The sequence below is a fragment of the Equus przewalskii genome, chromosome 17 (genome assembly GCF_037783145.1).
Source record: "Equus przewalskii isolate Varuska chromosome 17, EquPr2, whole genome shotgun sequence".
NCBI classification, from domain to species: domain Eukaryota; kingdom Metazoa; phylum Chordata; class Mammalia; order Perissodactyla; family Equidae; genus Equus; species Equus przewalskii.
In genome coordinates this window covers 44,860,763-44,877,435 of record NC_091847.1, presented here as the reverse complement: position 1 = coordinate 44,877,435, position 16,673 = coordinate 44,860,763, and the positions used below count along the sequence as shown (strand labels likewise).

Genomic DNA, 16,673 nt, shown 5'->3' with positions numbered 1-16,673 from the left:
GAATACATGAATCAGAGGAGACTAATATTTCCACAACAACATGAATTCTGTCCATTAAATTTGGTATAATTTATATTTTAATTTGTATTAATATTTATTATAATTATGTAGTTCTGTTAAATTTGTTTTAAATGTCCGTTGATTTTGTTATAGAGCTGCATTATTTTTCTTCCCCAAAATTTCATCCCATAATAATTCTCCCTCATGGTCCTCAGCATAGAGTTTATACTTTAAAACACACACACACACCCCCCCCCCCCACACACACACATATATACACATACACACATACACATAGCCTAGAATCACCTAAAAAATCAGTTCCTCAGAAAACACTACCAGGAAATTTTTTGAGTATATGGATACCCAGAAGTGGACATTAGAATGAATATACTTTTAAGCGTTATTTCTAGTGGAGAAATTAGTATGGAATGCTAGGGACTGGCACAGTTAATGAACATTTAATCAAATAGTGGTGAGCATGAATAATTTAGCCGTGACTAGACAAATAAAGTAAAAGTAACTGGAAAATAGAAATGTTTCATGACAGAAAACATATTCAATGAAACATAAAAAGTCACGAGTTTTCATTAAATGTGTGAGTAGCAGTGGTCTAAATCAGTGGATGCTTATGTCTTTTATGCTCCTCCAGTACTCGGTACATATTTGTATCATAACAGTTATCTTACTCAATTATAACTGCTTGTGTGGTCGATGATACGTGAAGTATTAACTGATGTGTTTTTACTTCCCTCCATATTTCATGCTTCATCTGTAAAATGTGTATAATAACACCTTTTATAGGCGAGGGTTAAATGAATATACACAAAGTGCTTAGAACGATGTCTGGCACATTGTACTGAATAAATGTTGGTTTTTGTTATTGTTGTTGTTATCGAATTTCTTTGCTATTACCTTAGGCTCTTCCAGCCACTCCCCTCAAATTCTGGCTAGATACCAAGGCTATTATTTCCTAAGTGGAATTGCCATAGGAAACAGATAAAACAATCATCAGATTCTTGTGTTTTAAATTTAAAAGGTTTCAGTCTAAGTGTTATGAGTTGAATTGTGTTTGCTCCTTACAAAAAAGATATGTCAAAGTCCTAATCCCCAGTACCTCAGAATATGTCCTTATTTGGAAGTAGTCCTTACAGAGGGAATGAAGTTAAAGTGAAGTCATTAGGGTGAACCCTAATCCAAAATGACTGGTGTCCTTATAAAAAAGGGAACTTTGGCGGGGCTGGCCCCGTGGCCGAGTGGTTAAGTTAATGCACTCCACTGCAGGCGACCCAGTGTTTCGTTGGTTCGAATCCTGGGCGCGGACATGGCACTGCTCATCAAACCACGCTGAGGCAGTGTCCCACATGCCACAACTAGAAGGACTCACAACGAAGAATATACAACTATGTACCGGGGGGCTTTGGGGAGAAAAAAGAAAAAAAATAAAATCTTAAAAAAAAAAAAAGGGAACTTTGGGCACAGAGACGGGCATATAAGAGGGAAGATGATGTGAAGAGATGCAGGGAGAACGCCACGGAAAGATGGAGACAGAGATTGGAGCTATACCATCACAAGCCCAAGGACTGTCTGAGCTTCCAGAAGCTGAGAGAAGGAAGGATCCCTCCCCTACGGGTTTCCGAAGGAGCGTGGCCCTGCTGACACCTTGATTTAGGACTCCTAACCTCCAGAACTGGGAAATAGTACATTTCTGTTGATCAGAGCCACTCAGTGTGGGACTTTGTTACAGCGGCCCTAGCAAACTAAGACTTCAGGTATAAGACAGAAAGATTTGAGAGGAAAACTTGTAGAGCCAGTTGACTAGCAGCACAGAAGGAAGCTGTCCAAGCAAAATACTTTGGGGACTGGAAAGAAGGTTTGTGAGAAAGCAAGGGAGCCCAAGCCAACAGGAGTCTCTGATAAGGGCCCCCTACATAGCTTGCCTGCCTAGAATTAGCTGAAAAAGTAGAAAGATGAGAAGTTGGAATATTCCAGTGTAGCAGAGATTGTGCCTTACTTGACTGAGGCCCGCAAGCACCTTACACTCCATGGGATAGAAATAGTAGAAAAGAGATGGTGATGTGGGATATCGGGGCCGTGGGACTTATGTCAGCCAATACCAGCCCTCAGTGACCCTGGAAAGCTGCTACACGTTTCTCTTCCCTCTTCCCCTAAGGACAGGAACCAAAGTCACCTGAGAGGAAGAGCTGACAAAACCTGAGGGTACTAATGGTCATGAAGAGGGAATGCTGCCACACAAAACTGGACGGATGAGGCTTCTGGGGCCAGACAGGAATGTGAACACAATTGTAGATGTTCGTGTGGAGGAATGATGACGCCTAAGGATTCTACAGGATTCTCCGCCTCGTTGGATGATCACATAGAAAAGTGGGAGGTTGGGGGTCATAGTCTGCTTTCTCCTTATGTGTATGCATCCCTGGACTTAGCCCCCAGGAGAAGGGGGGAGGGAAGAGAAAAACTGCACTGGTTTAGTGTAAACCTGAAATCACTGGGAAGAACCTCAAGTGATTCAGCCTATCTGGAGCTGATTAGATTTATTTTTCTGCCATTATGCAAAATGGAAGCTGGAATGAAAAGCTAAATAAATAACACTGCTTTAGTACATGGTTTGAAAATACGGTTATCTGCTAGATTTGTCTCTCTTCATTACATGTAAGCTCCTTGGTGACAGGCGCTGTGTATTTTTATCTTTGTTTTTTCAAAGCTAATATTGTGCCTGACATATATTGTGTTCCATCAATATGAATGTACTTAATTAATTAATGATAAACTAAAATAATTATAGTTGTTTGCTCCAAAGTAAATATGAAAAGTCAAATGAAATGAATAGCACTTTGATTAGCTAAGAAATCTCTCTTAATAAACTGATAACAGCCATTTTCATTTTGCTTACGTATTGTGTGCTTCAACGTCCTTATAAACAATATTTTTAAAAGTATTTTACAGACATAGATATAGTAATATATAATCATTGATTTGAATTATCTCACATAAGATGAATTTCAACTGTTTCTTGTGTCATATACACACACCAAAACAATCCACAGATCTAAATTAGATAGACTTCACTGGAGCTTAGAATACTCTTCCACATTCAGATATTATTTCTCGTAAATACTATTTTTTAAGGAATCAGATTACTCACGTGGAAAACAATTCATTCTGTGAGAAAAAAAAAGTTTTCAGAAGACTAGAGCAGGCTACAGAGAGATTTTGCAAAACTCTACATGTAGGGTGTAAGGTAACCTAAAAACAATTTTCAAACAGAAATTCATCGGTTTTTTAAATTGTAGTAGTTTATGAGTAAATCAACTTTGTAAATTTATAAAATTTAGAAAAAAATGTTAGTGAGATGCAAATACTTGAGTATGCAAGAGTCTCTTCGTAGATACTCATATGCAGCGGCTGAGTTACATTTTACTTTAGGATAAAGAATAATGAGGATGTTTTTCCCTTTGTTCAATTTTGTGTGTCTGCCAGTAGATGGCGGTACCACGTTGAGCGCTGTCAGCCTTTTTTTTTTTTTCTTTCTCAAAGCTGTTTTCTGATATATGTTGGGTACCATAGAGTGAATCTCAGAACAGGAAGCGGAGGCATAAGCAGAGAGGATTCTGGAAAGGTCTCTTTGTTTTCTTGTCCACAGAGAAAGCAAAGGAAAAAACATTGTAATTAATTTGTAAACCCTTGTGGCCAAAAATCTGAACAACTGCAGACGAAGGCACGTTACACTCTGACCATCTTTGATGCGGGTCTTTGTTATGCTGTGATCCATAAGGCTCTGTTTTAGCAGGTAAGCTGGCAAAATGTTTAATTATCTGCACCATAGAATCTAGCCCGAGATCATTTTTCTTATTTTAAAATCTTCTTCATGCTGCTATTGTGAACCTCATGTTCTTTTCATGTAAATTACAAGAACCAAAGGCATCCTTTGACATGTAAACTGCTTACTATTCCTTTATCTCTCAAAGGAAATAGAGCTTCTGTCTAGAAATGGTGACTTATGGTACAGACTAGGCATTACTGATCTCGTGTTTTTGAAACATGCAGATGGTTGTGATTCATTGTATTCAGAGAAAATATTTTTTATTACACAAAGCTAACTTAATGGATTTCGTGGCTGTACGTCATCTATTTAAATGTCCAGTGTGTGTAGTATTTTTAAAATGTAAATGTATATTGAAATTGGAGCTATCATTCTTGTGCTGTAGTCTTTTATTTCACAGCTCTGGAGAAGCCATGAGTATAGGGAGTGATAACAATACAGAGGTGTTTGGCTGTTTGAAACACATTATCATTTTCCTCTAAAATAATCTATTCTCATAGAGGAAAGAAGATCACCAATACTAACCATTAAAAAGAGGCTTAACCCTCTAATACTAAAATGATCCTTATAAGCTCCAAAATGTATTATTTCTTTTATATTTTAATATGGTCATTTTAAAATTAAATATTTACCTCTTAATTTATTGACTTAAAGAGTATTATATCTTCTTAATGAATTGTCTCATAAGCTTGATACATTTCTGTTTATATTTTTCTGTGTAGATGTAAAAACTGGTTGTTATTAGTACTGTTGTTAATAAGCAAGGAGAACCACTTGACCCAAAACCCAATTATTTATTTTATCTATAATCTATATTTTCTGTAGTTTTCTTTAAAATATTTTATAGCAAAACCATAAATGCTTCATTCAATCAGCAATCACATATGGAATAAGAAATTATTGACAGAAAATCTATAGGCATTAACTGAAAGGAGGGTTTTAAATATCATAAAGGTTTTTTTTTAATACAACAGGTGGTGTAATGTAGCATATGAGGACAAAGATAAAGGCATAAGTGCTTGTAGGAATTTCCATGGAAGAATTTCATCACAATCATTGCAATATGTGTGTGTCCTATGTGAAATAAAGACCTCTGATTTTAACCTGGGTTCCCAGTCAGTACTGGTCAAAAGGGCGTAAAAATAGAACTTGAGGCCTTTGCTCTCAAAGCAATTGTAATTTCTAATGATAGAGTAAAAATACTGATTTCTCACTTAATATTTTACATTGAGTAGCAATAATACTCCCCCTAAAAACATACAAAATAGTGGTTGCCTCAGAGAAAAGCCCTGGGTCATGTATATTTCAGAAGACCTCCTACCATAGGATATAAAGAAAACTGTTTCTTTGAAAAGCGTTCCCAGAAATGGCTGTTAATTGACTACTGAGTGTATTGTACACTCCATGCTTCTCTACAGGTGACTGAATGTGAGTAACTTTCTTCTGTGTAAACACGAGAGCTGGTGTGATTGAGCTGTTTTACATTTATGAATGGATGCTTGTATTTTGGTCCTGAATGTCAGCTATTTTATTTGGATATAGTTGTAGTAATCTCTTAGTTACTTCTCTACACATGTAGTCACAATGTGAAGAACAAACGTACACAGTATTCTTCACAAGAGTGCTCTTTGAAAATTTTCAGAAATCAAACCTGCTTTGATTAAATGATATATCAAGTAAGTGAGTATCTTATTCTTAAGAAGACTGTAACAGTGACTTCATTTGTAAGGTCAAGAATAACACTAATTTATCAGTGTGGTAGAGATAACGAGGTTGAATACTGAGCTGGAAGTCTTGGTTTCTGGTTTAAGTTCTGCTACTAATGAGCTTTGTCACCTCAGAAAAGACACCAAGTTTATCACTGGAGTGCGTTTTCCTTGCCTGTAACAGATGAGAATTGGAATCAAAGATGCATAACGACACTTTCATTTTCAAAATTCTATGATTCTAATTTATCTGGATTTTCACCAATTGATTTCTCAGTTTGACTGTAATCTGATACATCTTTGACTCTTACTGAGTTGTGTATTACCATTAATGGTGCGCTAAACATGGGGATAGAGAAACAGAGGAATAGAGTTGTTTCAAAGGTCGTTGGTCAGTTCCTTCTATGGTGGTAATGACTAAGAAACAATATGGAAAAGTGGTTAAGAGCAAGGGCTGGAAGATTGAATCCTACCTCCACTATTACTTGACAAAGTATTTAAACTTTCTGAGCCTTTATTACATAGTCTAGGAATCATAATCACAGGAATGATAATGCTTAAGTTGCGGGATTGTGTAAATAAAATAATCTTTGTTCCGTGCTTATTATATATCCTGGAACGTGATTAAGTGGCCCCCTTCTCTCCTCCTCTGCCCCCTAACCCCCACCAAAAGGACAGGTATTACTTTTATTATTGGTGATAATGATATAATATCTTTCACCATACCAGGAAGAGTAGAAAAAAGTACCAGGAATTCTGTAGTTGAAAAGTGAATAATTCTCATCTTGGAAAGAATGCCCTTGCAGAAAGAACAACAAAATGTGTTCCTTATAATAATATGAATTAGTGCTAGCATCCTGGGCATCTCCTGGAGACTTTTTAGAACTCTCATAACACCTTCTAGAAGACCATTCTTTTACCCAGTGATATATTATCATGGACTCCACTTCAAAGGCTTTCTTCTTTTTAGCAAAATAGGGGTAAGGGATTTTATTTCACTTGTGCCTTAATAAGATATGTCTATTAGGCAAAAGGCCTCTATGAAGATTCACAAAGAAAATCTAGGTTTCACCAAGAACCACATTTAAATATCAAATGACTTCTACTATGATCATCAAATTACAGAGCCTAAATCCCAGAAATGACTTGCATGTGTTGATTATGTGATCAACTCACAAACTCTCTACTACTTAAATCCTGTTAATGGCACAATAAAAGGTGGAAAGGCCAAGTGTGCCTGATGAAACTGTTGATATCCTGCAAAATTCTTGCTTCCCTCCAAAGATTTTCTCTACATGTGGCTTCGCGCTCTTGACAGCTGTGTGCTACTGGGATCGTCGGGAGCTAGAGCAGGGATGTCCTTTGAGCACCGCAGGCCTCCTAATCCTTCCCTTCAACCACCCTGGGCCGCTTTAAACTGACTCAAGTAACTGCACTGTCAGTTTCATCTTCATGACAGCCAAGATGACTTAATGGGCTCATGATTAGACAGATCTGAGATGGCTGAGAGTTTGGGAGGCTTAAAGATACTAGGGTAAGGTTTCTCAACTAGACAATGCTTTGCTTGGATTTGTGGCTGGTCTACCTCCCTTGACTCTAGGTCACTCCCAGCTCTTGTGATTCCTTATTTTTATGCTTGAAGTTAACTGAAAGCATCAATAAGTATGAGCGTATAAAGACAAATGCTTTTCTTTTTCACCAAAGAATGAGCATATGACTAGATAGTGAAATTTCTTTGCATGGGTGGCTGTGCAGATTACTTTTTTCTCATTATCATTCATATATAGGAACACTGTGAACTCACTGAAGGTTGGGAATTAATGTTTCACCTCTCATCTAAAAATACATTATTCATTCCACAGTAATATTGATGATTATTTTATCAGTTTTCCAAAACTATGAGAATTAGTCACCCACCTAACCTTGAAATATAATTCAAGATATTAACAGTATACTTCTATACTTTCAGGATCTATTTTTAAATTTTGATTAATTTCAGTTTTTAAATGATCTTTGCTTCCATTTGAGTTTTACCCAGTAAGCAATTTGAACAGGATTTCTATATAGAACCTGATATCTGAACTACTACTTCTTAAGGTAGATTGTTCTTTGAGGTAGTTATAAAATTTGGGAAGACTAAAAGCCAACTGTATTGTTGCTTTGGATTGTAAGTTCACATCTTTATCTTCAATTGGGAAGCTATTTTTTTAGTTCAGCTTTATCTGATGATATTTTTCACTCTAAAGTTAATGCATTCTTTGGACATATTTTAATGAGATATAACAAGTGTAGACACCTATTTCAGAGCAGAATGGTGTTAATTTTAGTTTACTCAATAATACAGCAATAAAGAAAATCTTGCTCCCTTGCTAAGCAAAGACGTGCTTTGTCCTATGAACTGCCTGACAGGCACCAGCTCTGAGTATTTGAAATTGGAATCTATACCCAGACATATAATTAGCCACAGTAGAAGAATTCTTTAAAATTTATATAAATACCTACTCAACTGGATACCACAAGTTTTAATGTGCCCAGTGTTAATTTATTGATTTTTTTTAATACTCCACCTCTTTTCTCCAGGATTTCAAGTGATAAAAGACCTTACAGAAAAAAGTTTAAAAAAAGTTTTTGCCCAAGATGTATGAATAGAGAACAACTGCGAAGTAACTTATAAGTAGGTTTACAATATTAAATATAAGAATTGTGCACAAATACACCGCATATAAATATATGCTAGGTTGTATGAGGTTGTACAAGGGAATTCTCAGGGGTTATTTTAGTTCAGAGAAACCTTTTAAAAGTCTGGAGTTATTTCTGTAATAATTGAATTAGGTCTTCATCCTTTTGGAGACTGCATATAGGAAGCCCTTCATGTGATTAAGCTCTGTCCTGGATCAAAGTGAAAGAAATGATGGTCCTTAAATAATTAAACGGTGGTTTAATATTGTTTTATTCAATGGGTGAATTCAATGATGGGAAGTCACTCTTTAAATAACCTTGGCCATTTTCTGCCAAGAAGTTCACTTTTGGGAATTTTAATCTCCTAAAATCAGAATATACTTTATTCTTACTTAGGTTGGACGGAAGGAACATTTTGTCCTTTTCCTTTCCTAAAAGCTTGAACTGGAAAAATTCACTAAATTCCAGTTCTTATTGCTAAGTGACATTGTGCTTCTGACCTAGAACCCAAAATATTCTTGCATAAGGCTTAATAGGACATGTTTTATGGGCTTAAGCCTCTATTTGAGAACGAGTCGCCTGTTTATTAGTTTCCCTGTGTCCTTGGTGTTTTTGTTTGTGACATTATTTTTCTCTTTATAAGTTATTTTGTTCTGCCTACACAAAGTATTTAGAGCATTTTCTTTTCATGGAACTTCTATCAGGGTTGGAAAAGACCTTAAAAATTAATTCTCCAGGAAACAAACCCAAATTTCTACAATGGGCAAAGCGAATAAGAAGAATGAGTGAAGCCAGTCAGTTTGGGACTAAGGAACTCAACCTGCCATGCCATTTCTAAAGAGGGGAGGCTCCTCCTTGGGGCTAGGAGATTGTTAAACAAACAATTTCTCCAAAGAAGCTGAAAATTCAGATTGTTGTTAGAAATCTCCCTCTTGTTCAATGTTGTCACCTATTTTAAATTATTTGCAGTACTGAATAGATCCAACAAAACATACCTATAGGCAGGATATGGCCATGAGATTTTTGGCCAGGTTTTTTCCTTTTGCCAATCCAACCAGGATTTTTACCAGTGAGAGAAAACAAATCTCATGGAGAGGAAATGGCTTGAGTATATTTAGGGCCACAGCCACACTGACACTCAGATTTCTTGTCTACTACCGCAGGCTCAACCTTTCAAATCCTTGAAGAGTCTATGAATTACGTCCCACATGTTTGTTTTTCCAGCTGATATTTACATCACCAAACTAATTATCATCATAGATCCTTTTTTTCCCCTTTTTTGTTGCTATTAACGCTTCTCTTGCTGTGGATATCTTTTTAATGATATGCTAGTTGGTGTGGTGTGTAACATTTCCACTTCCTGTTCTGAAACTATTAACATTTGCTTTTCAAGCTTAAAACATAGGGTAAACATATGTCCTTCAGTTGTGAAAAGGTAAAAATATTATTAATAAGATATCGGCATGTCCTTAAGTCCCATATAGTCTCAAAGTTCTAAAATACCTTAATAAGTTATCTTTAATCATAGCCAATAATGATTACAGTTCAAGTGAATCCATTCTTAATATTAGTTTTTAACAACTGTATTAGGCTCTACTATCAATCTGTATATATTCATATCAAAATTTAAAGTATCTTATTATATTAGCATTGGAAGAACAAAGTGTAATTCCCAATCATATTGCATTCTCTTTCATGGACATAAAAACTTGGTAGAATTAGATAAGAATAGAAATCAAATACATGTGCCTGGAATAAGAACTTCTTGGCCAGTAAATGGAAAATCAGAAAGAAAAGGCAAAATGAGAAATGAAAAAGAAAAAAAGATTTTTAAAACCTCACTCTTAGGGAAAAAAAAAATGGTTGAAGGGATATAAATATGCAAACATTCTGAGAGAAAATAGGAAAAGGATAAACATGATGAGCTTATTCAGAGAGTGGCCCACAGCTCTGGCTGCACATTGGAATCAGGGGAAGCTTAAAAAAGAGCAATGCTTGGCTCCACCTTAGACCAATCCAATTAGATTTTCTGGGGCTGACCTGGGTATCAGTGTTTGTTCAAACGCCCTGCAAGTATAGTTCAAATAGCAGCCAGGTTTGAGAACCAATTAACTAGACGAAGGCAGAGAAAAATGAGAAGCTAATGAAAGCTTAACTAGACAAGGGAAAGATAGCTGAGACATCACTTTCAAAATAATTTCAAAATGTTGAAAATGCTAATGAGTGGGCGTGTGTTAAGTAAAGAGACTATGCAAATACTTAAGAAAATGACAAAAAATACATTTGTGTCCATTTCCCTCTTGGTTGAACAAGCTGGTATTTAGTCTATATGTTTAAGCAGTTTTATATTTCAAATTGTTAATTTCCTACCCTTACTTCTATTTGAAAGTTGGTCCAGCTGCTGGTTATGGTATAGTTTGCAAACTAACAATACAAACAACTGTGCACACTGGGAAATAAGCATCCGCGAACTTCAGTTTGTACAACCAGAGATTCGCCTCCTTTTTATTCTGTACCTTAGAAATTGCTCCTTTGAAAATTAAGTCTTAAATAATCAAATAAGAGTGTCTATTGAAAGATACTCTTTAAATGTCCAGGTCATTCAACTGGAAATCAAACATTGATTTCTAATTTTGTAACTACCACTGTGGCAGATTTAGAAGAAAGGTAGATCTGCAAACCGACAAATGTTTTAAACCCAAAGTGCATTTAAAAATGTATTTTCAGAAAGTTGTGTTTCTGAGAAAGAAACGAATTAATCTAATAGCTAAGTGGAATTAATAATGAATTGCATGTCTTAAAAGGAATTCTATTACTAAAGTGAGTCAGCTTTTTCAACTCTTTAAGGAGACATTTGCTGGTTAACACTACAGTGGCTTTTCCATGTTGGTTTCCTGCAGCTGGGGAGAAGACTGTGGTAGCCTTTAATAAAACAATCCTCTGAGGCTTTCAGAGCAGATTATATCCTAAAGCCTTTCCTCTAGAGAAACATCCGTTCATATCACTGCTTAACTATGCTTTCTTCACGACCTCTACCATTCTGTCAATCTGGTCAGTGAAGTTATCACCATATAGAAAAGACCTGTTAAATCTCAGGATGAGAATATCCATGTTTTGAAGCAGGAGGCTGGTGCTTCTATGATAAACAGAAAAAAACACAATACTATGTTTGAGGCTGAATTTATGATGGATGTCAGTGAAACAGTGCTTGGGTTTTCAAACTGGGATTGGATCATTTTCTTAAAAAAAATTACACCCTACTTTTATACACAAAGTACTTGGGTAGCTTACAATGAAAAGATAAATAACAAACCAGTAAAATACCAATAAGAATGAAAGCCTGAATCAGAAAAGAAATGTTTTCTGAAGAAGAGTCACCTTAAATTATTCAGAGAGTAAAATAATTATTGTTGATATAACCATTCCCACCTCCAACACGGTGACGACTGTGAGAACTGACGTGAATTTTTGGGAAAAAGCATTCCAACTTGTTATTCAAAAGCATTTAGTACATTTTGCAAAGGGAAAGTGTAATGCTTAGGAGTTAATAAAAAGTGGCAGAGCACATCCAGATCATGACGCAGATCTATGCAAATTAACATAAAAGAGTTGATACACCACCAAAGCCATAATAGTGACCTCTCTTTTATGTATTTGTCAGACATGTTTTCTCTGTGTCTTCAGATTATCCTGAGTCATTGTAAAACACATTTCTTTTAAATATCCGTTAAATGCACTATAGTCGTGCCGCATTTCAGACAACACTTCATGAGACCAGTTTAATCATAAAATAATACACTGTTTTTCAACAATCCATATTCCCCACGAAGGCTAAATTTGGAGAATTTGATGCATGATGAAGTATTTTCTATTCATTCTCTTAATTTCTTCCCGAATGAAAAATTTGGAAACTAAATAATTAAGAGAAAATGACACACGATGTGGGAACTCTTTGTACTTTCCAATCATTTTTTTTTTTGTAACCAAACTGCTCTAAAAAAATAAAGTCTATTAATATTTTAAAAGGGAGGATACTTGAAGAATGAGTGAATTGGATGCCCACTTTAGCACAGGCAATTTAATCAGAATCCTGAATTATCCATGTCCTTGAGGAGACAGGTCAGGTGGCACATCTGGAACGCTGTAGGAACGCCAAAAATTCCAGTTCCATCCTTCCTAGCAACTTCTCCTGTCAGCTCTTCTTACGCTTCTCCGCCTGATTGCTGCTCTCGTTAGCCAGTGTCTCACTTGCTGGATCCTCCATCCTAGCAAGGGCCAAACAGACAGGCCGTGCCCGTCTTGGCTCTCCTTAGCAGTTTGGTTGCTGCAATCCCTGTCTGAAATAAAATTTTGCGTCACATGTAATTTTCTCTTACCTGTGGCATTCTGGCTCTCCTTTAGCCTCAAAAGAACTGAGCACTGAACAGCATTCCTCCTGCCTTTACATCCAGAGACCTTTCACTGTGTGTCCTCACTGCAGTAAGTGGCATCATCGACACCTAAATCAGGGCAGTGCCCACAGGCCCTTGCTCTATTTTGGTGCCAATGATGTGCTCAGTGGCTGAAGGAAAAGCACCGACTCTGGGTCCTGAATTCAGATCCTAGGAATGATATTTTTATCTTTTCTTTACTTCAAAAGGCCCTATTTTGGGGGGATTTAACCAAGTGACTTGTCATATTTCACTGAAAACTAGACAAAGTTTTGCCATTTTTTAAAACTGCTATTTGCATAGAATTTCTCAGATGAGAAGATTTTCGATATTACCACATCATGAAGAAATCATGTATACAAAATTGAATATCTAGAGTTACAAAGGATTTGAGGGGTAGTTCATTTCAGCAACCAACCTTCCAGCCATGCTCTGTTCAAGGCATTTATAGCATTGATTCAACAAAAAACACAGTTTAAATTTAGCAAGCACCTAGTTCATTAAAGTATCCTGAATATGAAGATGGCCTCTAATAAGCATAGCACAACCTACCTCAGATACATGATTAGTCCAGCATTCAATGATCCTTGTTGTTTAGAGAGTAAGGCTATTGCCGTCCCCTCAGATCATTCTCTCAGAAGGGATGAATGTTGGAGTACACAGCACAGTATAGAGTCCCAGAGTCTGTACCCTGGAACTAGAGTTTTAGAGGTGACAGAGGCACTACAAATGAACTAGCCACTTTCCCTCCTCTCCCTCTTTTTTCCAGATGTGGACACTGAAACCTAAGATGTTGAGTGTTCAGTATGTCACAGCAAGTGATGGCAAAGACAAGTCTGGAAGACAGGTTACCTGAATTGCAGGTTTCATTTCCCTCCTGGTTTCCTTCCTCTCTTCCTTATCTTTTCATTAAATCTTGTTTCTAAAAAGATGAGGCAGGGAATACTTTTCCATTATGTTACACTGCCTTCCGCGGCACTGCCTCAGGATGCTCAGATTCCAGAGCATCCATTTATTTGTGGGGCATGCTTAGTGGAGAAGGCCTCTCACGTGGCTGGGTTCGGGCTAGTGAAGAATCACGTGACAGCTGATCTTCAGCCCCACCTAAATCAGCCTGTGCTCCCGCTGATCGGAAGGTAGTGATTACAACCTCTCTGCTCCAGGTTAGACACATTTCAATCCTTAGTATTTTAAATCTCAAAGGAGCGCAGGTAACACGTGGAGAAGGAAGTAAGCACCTCCATCTTGAAGTAACAACGCCAAGTTGTACCTCAAGATCCCAGTTCTCAAGTTCCCTGAGGTTGCCAAGTGAAAAAGGCAATCGACTCTTAACACTCAGTTGTGAAAACAGTGCGCTGTCATTTTGATTACAGTCAGTAAACAGTCTGTGGTTGCCTGGAAAGAAGCTGCCTAAAGCACACGGCACCAGCAAGCAGTAGGAAAAAACGGGGCTGAGGGCAACGCAGAGGGCTCTCTCTTATGGCTGATGCCAAACTGATATTAGGGTAGAAGTGTGGATCAAGGATCGGCTATTGGTCTGAGAATGCTGTTTGCTCTCTATTTACTTCAAAATAGAAAGCCTCCTATAATTCTGTTGTATTCAGATTTAAATGCGGCTTCTGCTCCAGAAACACATGTGCCTGAGCACACACAGAATGTTTGCTTATGGACAAAGGAGCTTTTTCACTGTAGTATTTCTTGGTCCCAAATCCTATGACTTAAGCACAAAAACAACAATCTGACCAAGTAAAATAGAAATGTTATTGATCCAGAGAAAGCCTCCTCCCTTTTAGAGCTTCTCAGAATATGGGATTTTTCCCTTTTTTAATTCATGCATTTGTTTATGGGCTTAATCATTTGGAGGGGGTGAAGGAGTAGGGAAGAGTACATACGAGACCAGGACCATCCAACAGAAATACAATGAGACCTACGTGTGTACTTTGAAATTTTCTAGAAGCTAACATCAAAAAAAAAGTGAAATTGTTATTAATATTATAGTTTATTTAAGCCAATTTATCCAAAATATTATCACTTCAAAATCTGGCACCAGCCACCTTTCAAGTGCTCGACTCATATGTGGCCAGTGGCTCCCACATGGCCAGGGCATTTGTATAATTTGTTTCAGGTAATTGTATTCAACAGATATCAAATAATGTCCTGCTTACTGTGTTAGGTAGTCAGGAAAATCCTCAGCCTCAAAAAAATGTAATAGTAAATGTAGAAGCAATACGTCACATCCTTAATAACAACAGAAAACAGAATATTATAATTATTTTATGAATTTTAAAGACAATATGTGTGTGCTCTGGTTGTTCAGAGGAAGGCGAAATCGCTTCTGACTCAGAATTTGGGCATAATGAGCCTTGGAGTGTAGATAGGACTCTAACAGGCGATGGTTGGTAGTGAATGGTGTTTCAGTCAGAGGGAATGTTTTGGAAAGCCAGAGGCCAGAGACTCAGGACTTTCAGGGAGTGGTGAATAGAGCAGTTCGAGTAGAGAAGAGCATACATGTAGGAGAAAATGTAAGACGAAGCTGGAGAAGCAGATTGGTAAAATATTTTTAGAGAGAGAGGCTTTGATTACTTTTTCTAAAGAAAAAACACACTGGATTTGGCGGCACCATTTACTAGCCATGTGACCTTGGACAAGTTACTTATTCTCCCTGAATTTTATAGTTTGTTTATCTGCAAAATAAGGACAATAGTCACATTTCTCTCACCGGATTATTGGGAAGATGAAATGAGCTAATAATCAGTGCCTGGCACACAGCAAGTACTTAATCAGTGTTCCCAAGTACTGTTATTACTACTTCTCTAAGATATTTTGGAGCGGGGAATTCTTTGAGTAAAGCACTCAGTCCTCAATTTGCTTTGTTTAAAAAAGAGTCTAGTAAACTTAACACATGTGTACGATTATCTTTGAGGTAAACAGGATTTTAATGTACGTATTTTGATCTAGATTAAATAGTACTACATAATTAGGAAATATGATGCCTATAGATATACATACAGAGAATTTGGCTTTTATTATTCTTTTATGTTTTATCATCCTAATGGCTGTATAATGCAAAACTAAGTTACTTTATTTACTTAGCTAATCCCCTATTGGTGGACATTTCAGTTTTTTCTAGATTTTGCTATTATAAAGTGTACTGCCATAAATACCGTAGAGGACTTTCTATTGTAAGAGTACTTGGAGGTTGAATTTCTAAATAGTAAATCTAAATAAAAATTATCAAATCTTCTTGAGAAACCAAAGTTATTCATTTATTCAAAAAACGTATGTTGAGCACCTCCCATGTGCCATGCACCGTTCTAAGCACTCACAATTCATTGGTGACCAAAAAGGCAAATATTCCAGCCCCTGTGAGGCTTATGTCCTACCCAGGAAAGACAGAAAATGAATAGTAAATGTTATAAATAAATAAATTATGTCATACACAATAAGGTGATAAGTGCTTTGGAAACACTACAGTGGGGGAAGGAGCTGGAGAGGAAGCACAGTAGGTCTCTTTGAGAAGGTAAACTTTTGGTCGAGACTTGAAGGAGATGAGGGAGTTAGGCGTTCTGCTATCTAGAGGAAGAGCATTGCTGAGAGGGGGAACACTATATGTGTGCTTGGCAGGTGCAAAGGACAGCCAGAAGCCAGTTGGCTAGAAAGGAGTGAGGGAGGAGGTGAGCACGAGGAGATGAGGTCAGCTAGGATCATAAGGCCTTATAGGCAATTGTAAGGAGTTTGGCTTTGTTTCTCGGTAGCTCCTGGATGCTTCTGAGCAGAGGAATGACATGATTTGCTTTCTATTTTCCCCAAATCACTGACTGCTGGGGACAATAGGCTATATGGGAGTCAGGCTGGAAGCAGGGAGATAGGAAGCTATTGCAGGCTTCTGTGAAACTGCCGTAAATCATTTCAAGTTTCCAGGTTGAGAGGATTTATACCACAGGACACTAAATGAATGAACAAATGAGACTGAAGAAGCTATGATTGTCATCTTTGAGAAATCATAAAAATGAGAGC

At 37.1% G+C, this 16,673-nt stretch overlaps 1 protein-coding gene across 11 annotated transcripts in view; it reads left to right on the top strand.

Moving 5' to 3' along the window:
- Window positions 1-3,496: 3,496 nt before the first annotated feature.
- Window positions 3,497-16,673, top strand: part of LOC103559669 (sodium channel protein type 3 subunit alpha) — a 115,687-nt gene continuing 102,510 nt past the window's right edge. For 6 of the 11 annotated variants that reach the window (XM_070581497.1, XM_070581493.1, XM_070581489.1 and 3 more), the window contains exon 1: window positions 3,497-3,808. The gene's annotated coding sequence lies outside the window, so the exon portion shown is untranslated. The remainder of the gene's footprint in view (window positions 3,809-16,673) is intronic. The other 5 variants (XM_070581499.1, XM_070581500.1, XM_070581496.1 and 2 more) reach the window with 3 other exon arrangements.